At 37.3% G+C, this 19220-nt stretch overlaps 1 pseudogene; it reads right to left on the bottom strand.

The window, feature by feature from the left end:
* Positions 1-7884: 7884 nt before the first annotated feature.
* LOC102890918 lies at positions 7885-8421 on the bottom strand (annotated as a pseudogene).
* Positions 8422-19220: the final 10799 nt, after the last annotated feature.

Genomic DNA, 19220 nt, shown 5'->3' with positions numbered 1-19220 from the left:
AGCATCTGTCTTCCATTCTGAAGTCATTAGTTCACTCTTGCAGCTGAGGTTTGGCTAGAGAAAGAACATCTTTATTTTGGCAAATGGGCAGAACTGGCAAACAGAAGTAGCAAAAGGAATAATCATGTTTTCTAAAATCTAGTATGGTAAAATGCTTAAGACTCAGATAAGTTTTTTTGGGTGTGTTTTTGTTTTTGTTTTGTCTTTTTGTTTGTTTTGGTTTGTGTTTTTTTCCTTCATTGTGGTTTACAGCTGTGGGTATTTCACACTGAAGAGCAGTTGTCAAATAAATATTTTTCCTTCATCGCTTTTTTTTAAAAATTAAAGCTCAAGACTTCCCAGTGCCATCTTGCCGTGAATTTTCTTTTCTTTTAGAACTATTAGAAATGACCCAGACTATCTAAATGCTGATGTTAATTTTTATTATGTGCTTCTCTGTCTCTGATGAAACATCTTCAGATTATTTCAACAAATATTTATCGAGAGCTAGTTTTGTGAGAGCCACTGTGCTCGGCACTTGGTATGCCCAGTGAAATAGAAAGAGTCCCTGGTCCTGATTAAATAACAAAAAACACCGTGACAAGTTGAGAGAGAAATTGTGGAAGAAAAGAAAAAGCTTTACATTTTAGTATCTTTAAGGGACTTTTTCCCCCTGACTCTTGAACAAGGGGCCCCAGGTTTTCATTTTGCACTGGGCCTCACAAATTTTGTAACCAGTCCTAGTTAGTTACATGTTCTTTGTCTGCCTGGGGAATCCTCCTGCAGGAAGCATCTGTCTTCCATTCTGAAGTCATTAGTTCACTCTTGCAGCTGAGGTTTGGCTAGAGAAAGAACATCTTTATTTTGGCAAATGGGCAGAACTGGCAAACAGAAGTAGCAAAAGGAATAATCATGTTTTCTAAAATCTAGTATGGTAAAATGCTTAAGACTCAGATAAGTTTTTTTGGGTGTGTTTTTGTTTTTGTTTTGTCTTTTTGTTTGTTTTGGTTTGCGTTTTTTTCCTTCATTGTGGTTTACAGCTGTGGGTTTTTCACACTGAAGAGCAGTTGTCAAATAAATATTTTTTCCTTCATCACTTTTTTTTAAAAATTAAAGCTCAAGACTTCCCAGTGCCATCTTGCCGTGAATTTTCTTTTCCTTTAGAACTATTAGAAATGACCCAGACTATCCAAATGCTGATGTTAATTTTTATTATGTGCTTCTCTGTCTCTGATGAAACATCTTCAGATTATTTCAACAAATATTTATCGAGAGCTAGTTTTGTGAGAGCCACTGTGCTCGGCACTTGGTATGCCCAGTGAAATAGAAAGAGTCCCTGGTCCTGAGGGCTTTAGATCTGAAGATCCTCCAAAAGGGAACAAGTAAAGCAAATTCTTCTTATCATGGTTCATGGGGTAGTTCTTTTGTTTTGGTTTTTTATTTCCACGCAAACTAGTGAACTCGATCTTTTTGTAGTAAATAAATCACTCTCTAACAGTGAGTTAAGTTACTTGAGAATTGTTTTCATGAAATGCTTGTGGATCTTTTTATGCCTACTAATTTTTATCTAATGTGATATAAGCAAGGTATATGTATTTAATATCCATCTTTCCAGTTGGCCAGAAGGCAAATGTGACAGCTGGAGCTTCAGCATCCCCTCTGACCGTGAGATGTAACATTAAAGATAGCAAAACAGAAAGACGGGATGAGCTTAAATCCTTAATAATTTCAAAGACTTCCTACTTCTAGCCTTTTACATGCAGAGAAATAAAGTTCCATCTTGTTATTATTTTGGATTTCTGTTACTTGCTGATAGAACTAATCTTAACTGATACATTTTCTTATAGATTCCTGGCTCATTCTGCCTTAGATGAACTTACTCTTAATACTTAAACTTTTTTCCTACCTTGAAAATTTTTGCTCCTTCTGCTAAAGATTCCTTAAGGAAAGTTATGCTTTTCACTGTTCCAGTTAATTCATCCTAGTTATAAAAAGATTTAAACAGCATAACAGCTGCAAATATTAAAGTCATAGCTGAAAGTATCAATTATTGACTTTCTGTCAATACATATTCTAATTCTGCTAAAGCATTCTGTTCTATAGTTCTATATTCTATTTCTATCTAAAGCATTCACCCCTACACTCACCTTTAAGTTGATTTCTGATCCTATCCATCTCACTAGATTTCACAATTTCACACTTAATTAACTAAAAGCTTCGTGTTTTTTTGTTTCTTTTTAAGGAATAAGGCATCTGGGTTCCGCATCAAGCCTGAAACAAGTCTGACAGGAGCATCATTTTCTTTCCTAAGTGGAGTTTAGGAAATCATTTTCTGTGGTAGCCACTGAAGTTGTTACTGGAAGTGGGGAGTCAGGAGACGCCAAAGTTAAAAGCCAGAAGAGAACTGGTGCGTTTCCAATCCAAAGGACAAAGTGAGAACTAGATGGAAAAATGAACTATATGGATAAACAAAGTATAGTTTCCAGTGGAGAAAGTCTCGATGGGATAAGGTGCACCCACCAGGTCTAAGAGAGAAGTTTATGAGTTAGTCCAGTAGCAGAGTAAGCTGCAGAGGCTTTCTTACTTAGTTCCCTGCAGACGCAAGTGAAAGAAGACATTCCAGTGGCTTTAAAATTAAAAATAAAGCCTAAAATCATGAGCAAATTATTATAAATATGTCATGGACATGCTGGCCAGTTAAGGTAACAATCTTAAGGGAAAATCATAACTGTGCTTAAGATCAATGAAAATTAAAGTACATGAATAGATAACTACACAAAAATAAAAATTTTGAAGAAATTTATGAATGTAATTATAACTCTATAATTGATTTAACTCCTTAATTTGAATATTTGGAGATCTAGATGAAAGGAGTAGTATTAATACCAAGTGATAGTGACCAATATAAGGGCTACCATCTGTCCCTTTAAAACGACTTCGTTTTCTTTCAAAGAAGCCTTTCTATCATGTAAATCCTGATGCATTTAACAAATGATATTCATTTTAACTAAAAATAAAAAAAAAACCAGGAAAATTAGAAATTAAATTAGTAATTAAAATGAACCATTCCCAATTTTAGAATATATTGGTCTGAATAACTGCGTGCCTTACCTCCTAAAAGAGCCATAGGCAGATGTATTAGCCAGTGGCAATAAACATCCAGAATTTAGCAAGAAAACTAAAGTAATAGATTGTGACTGAATTCCAGTGAGCCTCAGATAGTCTTTCCCTTCCTGTTCCCTTCAATGATTTGGAGAATGATTTCTTACCCCAGAGAGATGAAACTGGGTTAGTCACAGATCTCAACGTTCTTTCCTCTTTTGCTCTTTTCCTTATTAGAAAATGCTTCTTCACAGTGGGCTGAGGAGGTTCATCTGTAAGAGGAGCACCTGTGCCTCCAGGAAAAAGGATTAGAATGGGGATTTGACCCTATCTATTAGACATCTAGAGCTATCTAGTCCAATTTGGCTGTCCCAGAGTATACAGAGAGAGCCAAGCGAGCATCAGTTTCTAATCTGATTTTCTTCTTTGCCTCGAGGCCAGATCCAATGCTTTGACACCAAGGCAGGCAAAGTAACATATTCTGAATTATTAGCAGGAAACTTATAAAACAAAGTATTTACTGAATGTCATCTATGTACTTGGTACTCAATGGATACTAAAGAGTAGATATGAATTCTGCCTTCTGCTTACAATAAAGCTGGCAAAACAAGGAACAAACATGTATAGTTATCTTTTCATGTGTCTGTATCCTCCATTAGATCATGAGTTCCATGACAGGCGAGACTGTGATCATATTCACAGCTGCCCATTACAGCCCAGTCTCTGCCCACTAGAAAAATACTCAAATAAATATATGAACATACACCATTGGAGTAATAGTAAAAGACAGCCTCTACGTAGTCATGTACCAAAGTGAGGCGCAGAGAATTAAAGCTAGAAGCAGTTAGAAATATGAAGCTAGCCAAGAGGACACCCAATGAGTTTGGAGATCAGGTTAAAGTTAGAGCTTCCCATTGCATGCAGAATGAAAGAAGCTCTCCCAGCTGAATAGAGCCTGGCAGCCTTGGGGCCCTGACTGTATCCTATCAAATGTATAAGGCATTCCCAAGAAAAGACATAAAGCCGCAAATACCCACAACCCCAGTGTCAAAGCTGTCTTTCCCATATGGGACAACGATGAGAACCCTTGGTAGGGTTCTCAGAACAATCTCTTCTCTGGAGTCCTGAGACCTCCAAACCCAAACAAATGATACTTCACGATGAGACTTTCTTTCATCACTAGACTGTTCCTTAAATTATCCAAAGCCTGAAGAAAGCCTTAGATATAAAGCTTGATGATAATATTGTTATTTAGGTGCCAATGATAGGTCTGAAATGTGAAGATTTGGTGCTTTTTAGCTCTATGACTTTTAAGAATCAGTAGATGCCTGGGCAGCCCAGTCTCAGGTTGCCTGGCCACTCTTGACCAGAGTCCAGGCTATATCGAGAGGAAGAACCTAATGGCCTTCTCCCCAGGACAGTCCAGGGCAAGAGGACACCACCCCAGTCCAAGCTGCTCTTCTTGACCTGGTGAAATCCCACTGATGGAAATGTCATCTCATCTTTGACTGGAAGAGGAAGGATCCAGTTTTCTTGGGCACTCATAGCTTTTGGAACAACTCTATCACTTTCCTGTGCCATCAGCCTATGCCAAACCCAGTCTGGAGTACTGAGAAACTCCTTCTTTGGCAAGGTCACCTTCTCCCTCTTCCCCAAAAGTTCTGGTTAGTGGTAATAAAGCTTGTGTTTCAGGCAGAGTCCCAGCAGAAAACAGAGGGTGCATTCAAAATGGGGTCATTTGAAGAGAGTTTGATAAAGGGACTTTTTACAAAGGTGTGAAAAGCATATAGGGAATCAACAAGGCATAATACTGTAGTGCCCTGGGGCAGTTACCACCCCACAATAACAAGGGTATACACAAGTTACTGGAACCTGAAGATTGAGAGGTTGTGCACAGGGGCTCACCAGACAGGAACCAGAACACAGCCAGCCAGATGAAACCCCTCAGGGAGAAAACCATAAATACTCTCCTCCCCTGATCTCCTTGGCCAATACCAACAGGAAGCTCGGGGGCAAGGGAGCCCTTTCATACAATCTCTTCAGGTCAATTCTGATGCAGACAGCAAGATAGAGAAGGGTAAGAGTGGATCTCAGTAGGTAAAGGGAAGCTCTCTGGCACAGCTGTGCTTTATCTATTCTCCATGAGTCTGTAGCTATGTAAAGACCTATTCATTTCAGTAAAAAGGACCTACTTCTAGAATTAGTCCTTAGTCAGACTAACACGGTGAGCCACAAGCAGATAGAACCATGGAATCAGGAACTTAAATACTAATCCCACTCCTGCCAATGGCTGTGTAATATTCGGAAAAATAATTTTCTGTATTTAGGCTTTCTTGTTTTCCTATTCTTCACTATTTCACAAGGGTATTGTGAAGATATCTGCAGCACCTGATTATATGTTGACCACCTCTTTTTCTACAATCTCTTTCCTTAATAGTTTAATAACCAGAACCTTCCCTGGTTCTGTTTCTACTCATTTCTTTAAAATTTCTCTCACACTCTCTCAGCGACAAATTTTATATTCTTTCCCACTGCACTTCATCTGATATTGAAATCTGCCTTGAGGTGGCATGCTGTGAATACTGTTGTGGTTTAATCTGCACAATTGCTCAACCCAGATTGCCTGTACTATAGTCAGGATCTTCACACCTAGAACAGACACTTACAATGTAATCTCTGAGGAAAGGGGAGATTTATCCAGCTCTGTCAAGCCCAGTTCAAATTAGAATGATACATATTTAAACTGTTCCTAGCAGATACCTGTAAGAAAGTAATTGGTTACCCCAGTTTATTATTTGAAACTTGAGATGAACTCTCTCTCCCCTAAGGACTCAGAACCCCATTTTAGCTTCGACTGTCACGAATCTGGGACCTTCTCTAGCTCCACAAGGCTCATTTGGGATTTATGATTCAAAAATAGTTGATCCTAGTCCTCAAAGCAAATGACAAATCTCTTCATCTTCTGAAAAAGAGAATTTTGTTGCCCTTTTTTGTTGTTTGTTTTTATTTAATTGGGAGGGGTGTTTATTCAGCCTGCAGTAGGCAAAGATCTCCATGTCCCAATCCCCAGAAACTGTGAATATGTTATTATTGAGCAAAGGAGAATCAGGTTGCAGATAGAATTAAAGTTGCTAGTCAATTGACCTTAAAGAGATTATCCTAGATTATCCAGTATTCACAAGGGTCCTTAAAAGTGGAAATTGGAGGCAGAAGAAGAATCAGTGTCACAATGATGTGATGTGATGTGATGTGATGTGATGTGACGTGACGTGACGTGACGTGACGTGACATGAAAAAGACTCACCGGGCTACTGCTGGGTTTGAAGATCATGAGCCAAGGAATACAGTGCCTCCAGGAGCTGGAAAGGCTAGGAAACAGGTTTTCCCCTAAGGCCTCTAAAAGGAATGTGCCAACACCTTGATTTTAGGCCAGTGAGAACTGTATCAGACTTCTGACCTCTAGAACTGTGAGATAATAAATGCGGGTTGTTTTAAGCCACTACATTTGTGATAATTTGCTAACAGAAAACTAATACAAGCCACAAGCCAAACAAATTGCTAAAGTAAAGTTTTTCAGTCTCAGATGGAATGGTTGTTTTACTAGGAGGGGTTGCACAGAAATATAAGGATTCTTCTAACCCTGGCTTATAGGACTACTGTGAAAGTAGTTTAAGCCCACTATTGCAGTCATTAGAAGTGGTCACAGAAACAGCAATCTTAAACATCTCGTTGACTTTTCACACTGAGTTGTAATAGTAACTTTCATCTACTGCAGAAACTGATTTCAGATAAGAAACTGGAAAATACAGGTTTGCTTATTTCAATTAAAGTGAATGGGAAAACAAAGACATTTAACTTCTACTGATACTCTGAGAGTATAAAGGCTGTTCTCAGCTTTAAGTCTAAGAATTCAGAGACATTTTGGCCAAGACAAAAAAAAAAAAAGGAAAAGTCCTTTAATGTCTATGTAAATCAGCAGGGCCTGGCTTTTTAAAGCTTGTCCTTCATGGAGTAAGTTACATGAAACCCCATTAATCTATGCTAGAAAGATAAAGAGCAAAGTTCATCCACCAGGGATTGGAACATGTGATTTCAAAGAGTTTAGCTATTTTAAAGCTAAGGTTGTGGTGTGGAGAACTGGTAAGTGTAAAGAGATGGGCCCCTCTTACTTGAAAATTCCATGGGATTTTCTTTCCTTTTCCGCTCCACTTCAAGGGCCTGTGAATGGAGACCTACAGATGAATGCGGATGTTAAGAGGTAGGTTCTTCCGATGAAGCACTTGCTGAGCTTCCATTAACACTTCGGGGAATTATGTGCAACTATCAGTGGGAGAATATATCCCTAATATTCTATTTAAAACTTTTTTTCAATTAACAGTTATGTTTAGTCAATCCCCAGCAGGATTTATGGTGAGATTGCTGGCTTCCTAATGCAAGCTTTTCAGTTTACCGAGCTAATGCTGATGACCCGTTTTCACTTGATGATACACTGTTAGATATACCCAGTGTCTACCTAAATGCATTTGTGAATTAAATCCTGTCTGGGAAGACTTGCTCATTCAATCTAGGGATTAGAAATTTTATTGACCCAAGGAGCAAGACTTGTTATATTTAGTGTGGGATCAGTGCCAAACATGCACAGGCAAACCAAGGAATTAGGAGGCTCGGACATCGTTTTTATTCCAGCATCTTATACAATAACCAAAGTTAACAATTATGCTACATCATTTGAAAGATATAATTCCCAGGTTTCAAACTACTATTATTTTTTTAACTTTTATTAGCATTTATTTGATGCTGAATTTATTCCCGAGCCATAAGTTTTTATTTCTTCCATTTCTTCTGGGATATCTTTTTCTTCTGTGCAAACTCCTCTTCTGGTTTAGGAACAATCTGCTCTTTTTCAGTGAGGATCATCTCAGTGTGGCAGGGAGAGCTCACATAGAGATAATCTGCCCACAAGCTCTGTAAGTTCTGCACTGCCTCTTGGGAGCTTTGTTCACCTGGTTGTGCTCAATGACCCAAGAATCTACATCTATACCTTTAAGTTCAGCATCACTCTCTGCATTTTTAAACATGTGTAGCAAAAATTCAGCAGTGGTTTTGGGCCACTGACTCTGCATCCAGCCCCACTGTTTGGCCAGGGCACACCTACCAACTCCATCATTGTAACAACAGAATAGCACACATCGCTTCTGTAAAGTGACATCCTTCAGATACTTGGTGGATTTTTGGATATGTATACCTTAGATGGTCTAGGCACTTTCATGAGTGTTCTTAAAGTAAACATGATTTGCATGATTTTGTGGGCTTTTCTGGGTCAAGCGAATAATGAACCATTTTCAGAGATCATCTCAGGCCGCTTATGGGACAAGCACCAGGCTTCAAGTTCTTTAAAATTTTTTATGTGGAGCATCATTTTCAGTTCAATGATATTCAGTGCTAGAAGGGAAAGGAAGGGACTAGAAGGAGGAAAGAATCAGCTTTTAGCAAGGGCCAACTGACATTTTTATTCCCATTCTGTGATGGGGAAAGCAGCCCATGAGGCTGATAAAGTAAATTACAGAAAGATACAATTGAATTGGTAGCAGGATTAGTATCCAAGCATGAACCTCTCTGACTCCAGAGCCTATGCTCTTATCTTGTTCCTATTCATCCATCTTTGTGAGAGAAAAGGGGTGTGTATGTTTCATTTCAGTAGGAGAAGTGAGACCATTATAATAATGGAATAAATTCAGAATCGCCCAAGAAAAGCTTCTGACTCAAGCTTCCATCCTTTTTTAGACAATCATCTTCCTCTTATCTAGCTTTCCTTCCTAATAAAAGTACAAATGAAATTAAACATTAAAACTCCAGGAGGAAAAAATTCTCCAGGAGGGTATAGGTTGTCATTTATCTTTGTATCTCCAGTGCCTTGTGCATTAACTGGCCCAGATAAGGTGCTTGTCACTGATTTGTCATAGGGAAGAAAGAATGAATTAATAAACCAGTGACGATTGTTCTATTTATAATGTTTATTGGAACTGCTGTTTCACTTTGAAAGGTGGGAAAGTATTTTGTTATTCTCTTAAGCCAGCTGTTCTGAATGTGTTAAATATTCTAAATTTCTGAAGTATGTTATTAAAGATTGATTCTGGACATCGAACTATTTTTCTCTCTCACTATACACAGACACACATATAATAAAGTGTTATACTTTTATTGTGCTTCCAAAAATGATTTGAAGCAGTTTATATTCAGAGATATAAGCATTCTGGGCTCCTAAGTAACATTCTCAGAAAGGGCCTTTTTTAATTTCATTAATTAAAAATAAGAACTCTAAAAATGAAGGCATTCATAGATCTCTCTAAAATTTAAGTATCTCTTGGGCAAGATTTATAAATTGTCCAACTGTAATGTAAAGTAGTTTTAAAAGTTTGGGTAGATGTGGATGATGTTATCATTAATAAGAAATTAAGAGACAAAATAGTAGTTCATATATAAAATCTGGCTGTATTTGAAGCAGTGGTTACAGCTATATCTACACAACCCCAGAAGCATTCAAACTTTCCAAAAGTAATATATAATGATGCTTTGAGAAGTTTTCTCAAGATGTACACCTAATGTTTCTCACATTAGACTTCTCTTTAGAAGAAAGCGTGGCATCTTAAATGTCTTTCTCGTAAAAGGCAAACAAATTTTAGAAGTTTTCTTATATAGCATTCCATGAAATGTCTTGTTTCCAAATGAAAAAAATCCTAAAGATTTATAATCTAATATAAGTTTTGCTTCAGTGAAAAGACCATTTCCAGAACTTTATTTCCATCAAAAGTGGGATGTTTTTTAATGAAAGACCTTAGTTTATATCCTTGAGAATAGAGATTTTTTTTTTCATAATACCACCTTAGGAGGATGTATTGATTTAATGAGAGTGTCAATACACGTAGGTCATATATGAGATGTGTTTAGATTGATTATGTGTTCTAATATCCTGAAATCTAAATGAAGAGGTTTTTTAATAAGAAGGTAATAGGAAGATAGAGATCTTTGTATGGCATAAAAATACAGAGGGAAGTGTGTTATAATGTGAATAAAACTAATTGATCATCTTATTGGAGAAACACTAATCTCAAGATGAAAAATGGCCACATTGTTATTTGACATTTGGCTTGTCAATGGCTTGACCAGAAGAAACCTTAGTCAAACACTCCAGAGACACAAGCAGTTCAAGAGAGCAGTTGCTTGCCAAAGGTCACTGACAGAATAATAGGGTTTTTTCTTCACAATCTGAAGAAATTCATATGATGCCGCTTATATCCCATTGAAGGGAAAATAAAATGATGGCCAACAGTCATGCTTTTGTTAAAAATAATACCGTTCATGTAACAAACAATATGGCAGGACAAACACCAAAAATTTTTCATAATGGAATCCCTAAATAGCATACTTAGGCATATAACCTATACTTCGCTCATCTGATGTACATCAAAAGCAAAATATTTAATTCCTTTGGCAAAGCATAAGCTAAGAAAATATCCATCTTAAATCACTAGTTATCTAACTTGAAAGTCATTCAAAGTAAGTTTAGACTCCATATTTATTTTTAAATTTCCACAATTAAAAGAAACTTTAGGTAGCCTTAAAAGTATTTTTTAAAAGAAACAAAGAACGAGATCCAATGGCTTCTCTTCTCTACTATTGAGTTAAGGTTTTCAGATAAAAGGTTGATGGATGTTCTTGGTCATTTCATGCACCTTTACTAATTTCAGCATTTCCTATCCCCTGAAACTGCTCACATTAAGAACTTTAATTTTTAGAAGTGTTTGGGATTTTAGTACCACATTAGCAAATACCACACAACTGAATTATTTAACAAGGTGTTGGTAACAATGCTAAGATTACTGGTGGACACGAGATTCTTCCAAACCTTGGACTTATTCTTCATCAAGAAAAAGATTTCACAAAACTACAAATTTTAACCAATGCAGTGCCAAGAGAGATACACAGCCTAGGACCATATCTAGAAAAGTTAAAATTTCCCTAACTCCTACCCCAGAATCTTTGCACAGTGGATTTCAAGTTAAAATATACAGTATGGGCAGACTTGAAGGCAAAAAGAAGTCAAAACAATGCAATATGAAGCCTGACTTGTGTGCAGGGGAAGGGAGAGAGGCAGTTTCATTCCTTTACCTTGATAACAGTGGTCCGTACATGAGCTTCGGCTTTCCTCCCCCACCCCACCCTCCTCTCACATAACAAATATACACTCCTTCCTTGCCTATCTTGGTTACTCTAGCAACAAAGAGCTTTCTAAGCAATATTGCCCCAATCCATGCTGCCCCTGAGGACTGTTCTGAAAATTATCTGCTGGTACTTGTAACTAAATTGGCCACCAATTTTTTTCTCCCCATAACAATGTGAAATAAATTTTGAGTTCTCTTGGGCATGAACAGCCTTAACTTTTGGACTAATGGAATTATTTATTAGTAGGCTCTAACAAGCAGTATAGGTTGAACAGAATCAAAGGTTAATCTAATAACCAAATCACTGTGAGATTCATATTCTCACTAGTGCTTCATCCCTGGTCACTCTCATATAGCTTGAAGAACATGGAAGAATCTCAAAAGCAACTTAACCAAATCACTGTGAGATTCATATTCTCACTAGCGCTTCATCCATGGTGTCTAGGTCACTCCCATATAGCTTGAAGAACATGGAAGAATCTCAGAAGCAACTTCTCACCTATCCTCTTTAATCAGGGATCCACACTTGTATATCCCAATATGTATAATGTCTAATGTCTAATGTCTAATGTCTAATGTATAATGTCTAAAATGTCCTGTCCTAGGTGGCTACCAGTTCCATGAATTCAGTAAAATTAGCTTTTTCCCAATATTATTTTTACAAGATTCTATGCAGATCAAGGTACTACTTGCAGCCAAAGATTGACAAAACCTCATAGCTTCTTATGATCCATATATGGGAGATAGCTACAAGATCCTCTGCTACTCTAGAAAAAGACTGGAAAGCCAGGATCTTTGGAAAGCTGAAAGATTACTTGTAACTAAAGTTTCATGAAGTACTAAGCTGAATTGCTGGTCTGTAAAAAGACAGTAGCATCCAATCCTCTATCTGATTTTGAGTGGGAGTTGCATCTTAATCAAACTATTCAAGTGCTTGAACAGTTTTATCATTGTCACCTCTGAATCATAAACCTTAAGCTAAAAATGGCGGAGCAGAGCTCCTAAAGGCACTCTGCTCCATCAGAATTAGCTTTGTCATTAATTTCTGTGATGTTTCTGACTACTCTTTAGAAAGAGGTCTATGTATATAATTCAAAAACGTTCTCTTCCCCTCTTTCTCTTGTTTCCTACTTTTTAAGGTTTATAATAGTCACATTATTTAATAAACAATTCCTCCACAATGGATATTTAATTAGGAATGAGGTTGTGTTTAAGTTTGTTTCAGATTACCAAGCAGCAGACGCAGGCAAAAATCCTGAACCTACCATTTCCTAGCTGCGTGATCCTAAGAAAATTAACTTCTTTCGGCCTGTTTTTTTCATCTACAAAATGGGGCTAATAGTATGTGCCTCACTGGGTATATTGTAAGGATTAAATGACATATAAAGTAACTAGAAAGTCATAGGAACATAAGAGATGTTAGATTCTTTTTAAAAAAACATTTCAATTAATTTACATAGAAAGTTGTATATAGATGTGTAGGTTTTTTTGTTGGTGGTGGTGGGTTTTTTTTGTTGTTTTTTTTTGGTCAGTAACGTTTTTAGTGTTAAATTATCTCTTTTCACCATTTCAAAAAGGGAAATAATCCAGCTTGTTTAAAATTTTCATAGTAAGCACTGATTTAAAACTTTATATACCTACAATATTACATTCTGTTTCTACTGTTTAGTTAGTTTAAATTTAAAGAAACGTATCATATAATTACAGTCTTTATAATACTCATTTTGTGCATGTAAAATTTTCATAGAGTGATATATAATTATTTAGTTCTGTTATTGGATATATAGTTTGTTTTCAGTTCTTCAATATTAGCATCATTAGCAATGTTGCATGGGAGAGGAAGCTTTTTCTAATTTGTTAATTGTTAATTTCTTAAGATACAGTTCTAGAAATGGAATTACTGGATCAAACATTATGAACACATTGTTGTGGTTTTTATCTATTTTGTTGAATTTAAATGCAGAGGAGGGAAGCTGCTGTGAGATAGTGTTATCAGAGATCTAAATATGGAGATTTGGAAGGTGGAAAAAGGAATCTTTTAGAAAGAAAAATATGTCTGAAAAAATAAACAGAAGCAAGTAAGAGCTTAATATGAATGAAAGACCAAGGGAAATTAACTTGACTAAAATAAAAGGGTTTGGGGGCAGTAGTGAGAAATAGGTAGGATAAGTTAAGTAGATTCTTATTAGAGATGGCTCTTAAGAATGAGGTAAAATAATTTAAGCTTGCTGTAGTTTTCCTAGAGCCAGGGCAATTGTTAATAACCTTCCCATGTGATGTCAAAGAAGAAGAATATGGACAAGTGAATTCAAACACCTGAACAGAAAAATGAATAAAGGGACTTAGAAAGCTTAGTGTAAGGAAATTCAGAAAATTACACTTTCCAAGAGTTCTCACCTGAGCACCTGGAAGTGAAAAGGAGTGCGTGTCACTAAAGTGACAGCAATCAGATAACTGGGAAGGGGAACCAGTTTACTGAGGGGTAAACTGGCGGGGGGGATAGATTTTGAGTTGAGAGTTGGATGGATATTAAGGTGGAAAGGCCAAGTATAGGCAGTTGGAAGCCCTTACATTCTTCGGGACTTTAGTGCATTAAGTCAGATACATATAAAATGAGGAATTCATATTGCAGTACAGGGCATCTTACCAGAAGATTGAAAAAGGACTGTGGAACTTCTGAGATGGTCACATTAGCCGAGGCCTTGGACCAAAGCAGTAAGCAATCCTGACTTATCAGTGTGTGGCCTCCCAGGACCAAGACATGACTGTCAGAATTTAATCAGTAATTGTGTCCCATTCTCTTGTCTTACACTAATATATGTGGTAAAAACACAATTATGGTGAAACATCAGAACAAAGAGGAATAAAATTTATAATTATTTCATTTAAGTAGATGCAAAACTGACAATGCTATTATAGGTCAACCTATTTTATTCGAGGGCCAATAACATATTATTTATAAATTACTAACATTTTACTTCAAAAGGTATCTGTGTCAAAGACTCCTCTAAAAGGTATGGTAGAGACCCTGAAACTCAGAAAATCTTCTTTGAAAAGCAATATGACTAGCTTTCAAGAAACTACATAATAGTGAAAATTTGTCAAGCCTCACACCTGCAAAAACTTACAAATGAGTACCAATGTCTACACCAAACAGTCAGAATTCCGGATTCATCTTTTAACTATAGAAAATTCCACAAGAAGAATCTATCAATCCCCTGGGTCATCCAGAACCACTGAACACATACCCCACATTCTAAATATAACCTTTTACATTTTTCCTTAGGGGAACACTAATCACATGTGTGAGCCATATGTTGCAGCCTAATATCTCCCTAATCAGCAAGGAATTTCCTCGGATTTTTCATGGGATCCCTGAGGAACCAGGAATAGGCAGCAGGAGACTCTAGTTTGAAATAATCATCTTAGATTAAATTAAATATAATCCTATATGTAATGGTACCAGGATCCAATAGAAAAAATGGGGTATATTAAGTGTTCCTGAACTTATGTGTTTTATCTATTTTTAATTATTACTTTTAAATTTATGGGGGAAATCTCCCATTAAAATATTTTACAATTCAAGAATCACAAATAAGAACATTGGTGTAAGGCCATAATTAGTCTTCTCAAAAATTTTCAAGGTAAGGAAGGAATGCACCGGAATAACTCACAGACAGTGGGACTGCTCTTGGCTCGAGGGTCCCCCAGAACAATCTATCTGCTGAGCATTCTCAGTTTGCAGAAGAAGAAAGCTCTGGAAATTGCTGTGAGTCACTCTAAAGCCCTGTATCAGAATCAAGCCACAAGCATTTTAAGTACATCCATCTCCCAAGAGTTCTGAGCCACAAGTTCTGAGCCTCAGGTCTCCAAGGCCTTCTGAATGTAGAAATGCTCTGGTCCAGGGTCTCTTGCTTTCTCAAGGTCTGTAGAACTGGAGTAAAAGGAGACGGGAGGGAGAGGGGGAGAGTAAGAACACGAAGCTCTCTCTTGCCCATTAACAGAAGTTGTTTGAATTCTTTTAAATCGATAAAAATTCACAGAATTTTATATATTTTTTTCTTTTCTGTAACTCCAGTAAATATGTTCATTGCAATTAAATAAGATTTTGCAGTCCATCACCCTGTAATGGATATGGCCTATGAGTATTTTTGAAAACTAAAATTAAAAGAAAAATGAGCAAGTAAATGTGTTGATTAATATATCTATGAAGATCTTTATACTATCTTTTAAACAGACTGATGAACATTTTAAAGCAAAGTAATAACATGAAAATAAAATACTGTGTCTTTGTAATGATAAACCTGTTTTTCAAAACAACCACCAATGAATTAATATTGTCAAACCTGTTCCAAAGATGGAGACAGTAAGACACGAAGAGAGTGATTTGCTGTCACACACAAGTTGGTAAGAGCAGCAGCAGCTATCTAAAACTGCTGGCCTAGTCAGGTGACAAGGATTATCAGGACTTTTGTCAAAAGTTTCAAAGTCATACCCAATTTGCTTAAAATACGAATCATTTTCTTTATATTCTCCAGGCATGCGTGTGCTTCTGAGATCTGTAGCTTTCTTCAGGGGCTGTGCCTTCCTGATTCACCTGCCTTTAGGGCCCTCAGTTAGGGCAGGAGTGGGGGGATGAATCTGGCTTCAGTGTTTTCCTGCTGCCCCACTCCAACACCTCAGGGTCAATTTAAGGCCTCCCTTCAGAACCCGCCCCCTCCCCCCCGCCCCCATCCATGTTTCTCCTATTCTTGGGTTCATTCACAACTAGAATTGGAGCTGAAGATGGGTCTGGTCGCCAGCCTCCAAGATCCTCCCTTCATAGTATTTGCCCCGCTGTATAATCCCCTCCCACACTGATTCAGAGCTGACCTATATGATTGATAGAACATTCTGAAGTGATAACGTGTCATTGCTGAGGCCAGATCATAAAGGCATCGCAGCTTCCACCTTGATTTCTTTGATTGCTTGTTTTAGAGGGATCCAGTAGCTAATGTCATGAGGACACTCAAGCAACTGCACTGAGAGCCCCACATGGAAAGGACTGACCTGTCAGCCACGAGAGTGAGTCGCGTTGGCAGTGAATCTCCAGGCCCAGTCAAGCTATCAGACTGCTGCAGTCCAGCTGACATCTGGCCGTAGCCTCCTGAGAGATTCTGAGCCAGAACCACCCAGCCAAGCTCCAGAATTCCTGACCCACTAAAACTGTGAAGTTTAATAAATGACTATTGTTGTTTTAAGCCACTAAGTTTTGAGGTAATTTGTTACACTGCAATGGATAACTAATATAGGAAGTTAATGTACAACCCCTCCTGAGGGGCATTTATACTTTAACCAGAGTCTTTTACTAAAGAAAAAAAAAATGGTGAAATGACAGCCCCTCCATCAGCAGGCAGTCCCTCCCCTGCTCTGCCTTCTCAATAAGTGCGTCCTTTCTATGGTGGAAAAATAAAATGTAGTGCTTTGGGCATCAGGTTAATTTCCTCCTGCAGGCCTAGGTGGAGAGATTCTTGATTATAACCTAGTGTTCTCTTCTCCTCCTGGCTTTAAGAAAGCCAAAGAGCGAATGGGCATATAAAGGATCTGGTTATTGTAGCTCCAACGCGAGCTCTTCATTCAGGCCTCAGTGCAACATCTCTGGGCCTTAGTTTTTTTCGAAAGTAAAATGAGGGGTGGCTAACATAGCTTTAATGCTTACTATATAGCAAAAGCCATCCTTGAATACTTTTTATATTTTATTTTATTCAGTCCTTACAACAATCCTATGAAGTAATGCCATTTTATTTCCCCATAAGGAAACTGAAGCACAGAAGCGGTCAAATGACTTGCCCAAGATCAAATAGTAAAGACCGGAGTCAGAATTTGAAACGAGACTCTCTGATTTCCAAGCCCATCTTCTGGGACTTGACTAGGAAATCATTAAGGCACTTTCTAGCCCAAACAGTTAGGAAGCTCTTTTCCACTTCCTACCTCATGCTACCTGAAGCACCATCCTCCTTTAGCCAGGTGTGCTGGGGCCATATAGCCATCTTAGGTGCTCATTTGCATAGGAGATTTGAGAGAGCCCCAAGCCTGCCCTGGCCACTTGAGTCTCACCTTCTCCAGAATCAGCTTGCTGCTCTCCTGAAGTTTACATGTCCCACAACTCTAGGACTCATTAGTGTCTATTAAAAAAATTTTTAAATCCCTGCTTAAAATGTAAATATCTTATCCAGGAAATGACCAAACACTTGTTTTCACCATCTTTGATCTAGTAGGAGACAATAGAGCCCAGAAAGAATAGGAAATAGGCAGATATATCAGATACATTTGAATCTAGGGGGGAATTTGAGAAAGACCTAAAAATGCAGCATTTCTGGGTGCTGGAAGGCCATTGGAGGAGTACCCAGTAGGTGAAGAGAGAGTACCCCTGAAACACAAAGAGGGAAAAATTTAACATCAATTATCCAGAAGTTTGGAATAAAAAAAAAAAAACCCAGAAATATGCTTTTTTAATTTAGGCATATACATAATTTGGTGTCATTTCGAAAAACACAATTTTCTCTCAAGTGACTTGTAATGGAGGTGAGGCACAACAAAATCATTTGTTTTAAACACATTATGCTAATCAAAATAAGCTAGATAAAAAAGGACAAATATTCTATGATTCTAGTTATGCAAAGAACATAGAATAGGCAAATTTACAAAGACAGGAAGTAGAAGGGTAGTTCCCAGGGGCTGGGTCAAAGGAAGAATGAAGAACTCTATACATTAAATGTGTATAGAGTTTCAGTTTGAGAAGATGAAAACTTATGGCAATGGACAGTGGTGACGTTTGCACAACAATATAGATGTTTCATGTCACTGAATTGTACATTTAAAAATGGATAAAACAGTAAGTTTTAATTTATGTATCTTTTACCACGATAAGAAAAATTTTTAATTATCTCTGTTCCTAGAGCTCTAAAATCTGTATCTGATCTTATCTCTCCCTTTTGGCATCGGTCACTAACTCCTTCCCATTTCCTCTAAAATGTCTGTTGTTCTGCTTTCTTCATTGCCTGAAGACTGCAAGACTGCATCATCTCTCATCAAGGCTATTGAAATGAATCCTTAAATGGCCTCCCTGACTTCTGCCCCTTCCCATCCAATCCATCTTACAACAGTGCTTTCTATGTCATCTCAGTGTTTAGCACTCTCAGTGTCTCATTCTTGCCACTAAAGAAGTTTAAAACATACTAAAAAAGTCTTGTTTCTCATTCAGAGGCAAACTCAGTGCTATATGTAGTGGTGGACACATGTTTTTAACATGTATTATTTCAGTTACCCTGATTGTAAAATATAGCATAAATTCAGAAGAGTGCATTACTCTTTTGTAATAATTTAAAAAATAATCGTTAAGAGACCACTTGTGTAACCAGGTTAAGGTAGAACATTGTCAGTTAGTGCTTTAGAGCTGACTTAATTCACTATTGAATAGAAGATATGGGTAGAGGAGGGTAGTGGCAGAAAGAGACTGAGAAAAAGAAGATATAGAGACAAACTTCTCTTACTTTATCATTTTAACCCAAGCATGGGAGACCAGAGTGGGGCACATGTACAATTCTTTTTTTTTAAATCTCTTCAATAATTACAGCATATAAAGTCAGCATAACACTAAACATAGCAAAAATGGAGATGATAGAGATCCAGAGTTGGGAATAGTCATCTGGAGGAGATAGACATGGATGCATATCACTGTAATAAACAGCAGTCATTTTATAATAAAGATGTGTACAAAGTACAATGCAGAGCACAGAAGGGTTCAGAAACAGAAGGAATTAAAATTAACCAAACTATGAAACAAAGCAAGAAGCAACTGGTAGTGGGATCTTTGTCATTATTTAGTTCAAAATTCCTACTTTAAGCTGAGAAAGTTCTTGAGAACAAAAAGAGATG

This window comes from Pteropus alecto, unplaced genomic scaffold, assembly GCF_000325575.1.
Source record: "Pteropus alecto unplaced genomic scaffold, ASM32557v1 scaffold3, whole genome shotgun sequence".
Lineage (NCBI taxonomy): Eukaryota > Metazoa > Chordata > Mammalia > Chiroptera > Pteropodidae > Pteropus > Pteropus alecto.
Note: the sequence above shows the minus strand (reverse complement) of the source record. Positions and strands in the feature narration are given on the sequence as shown.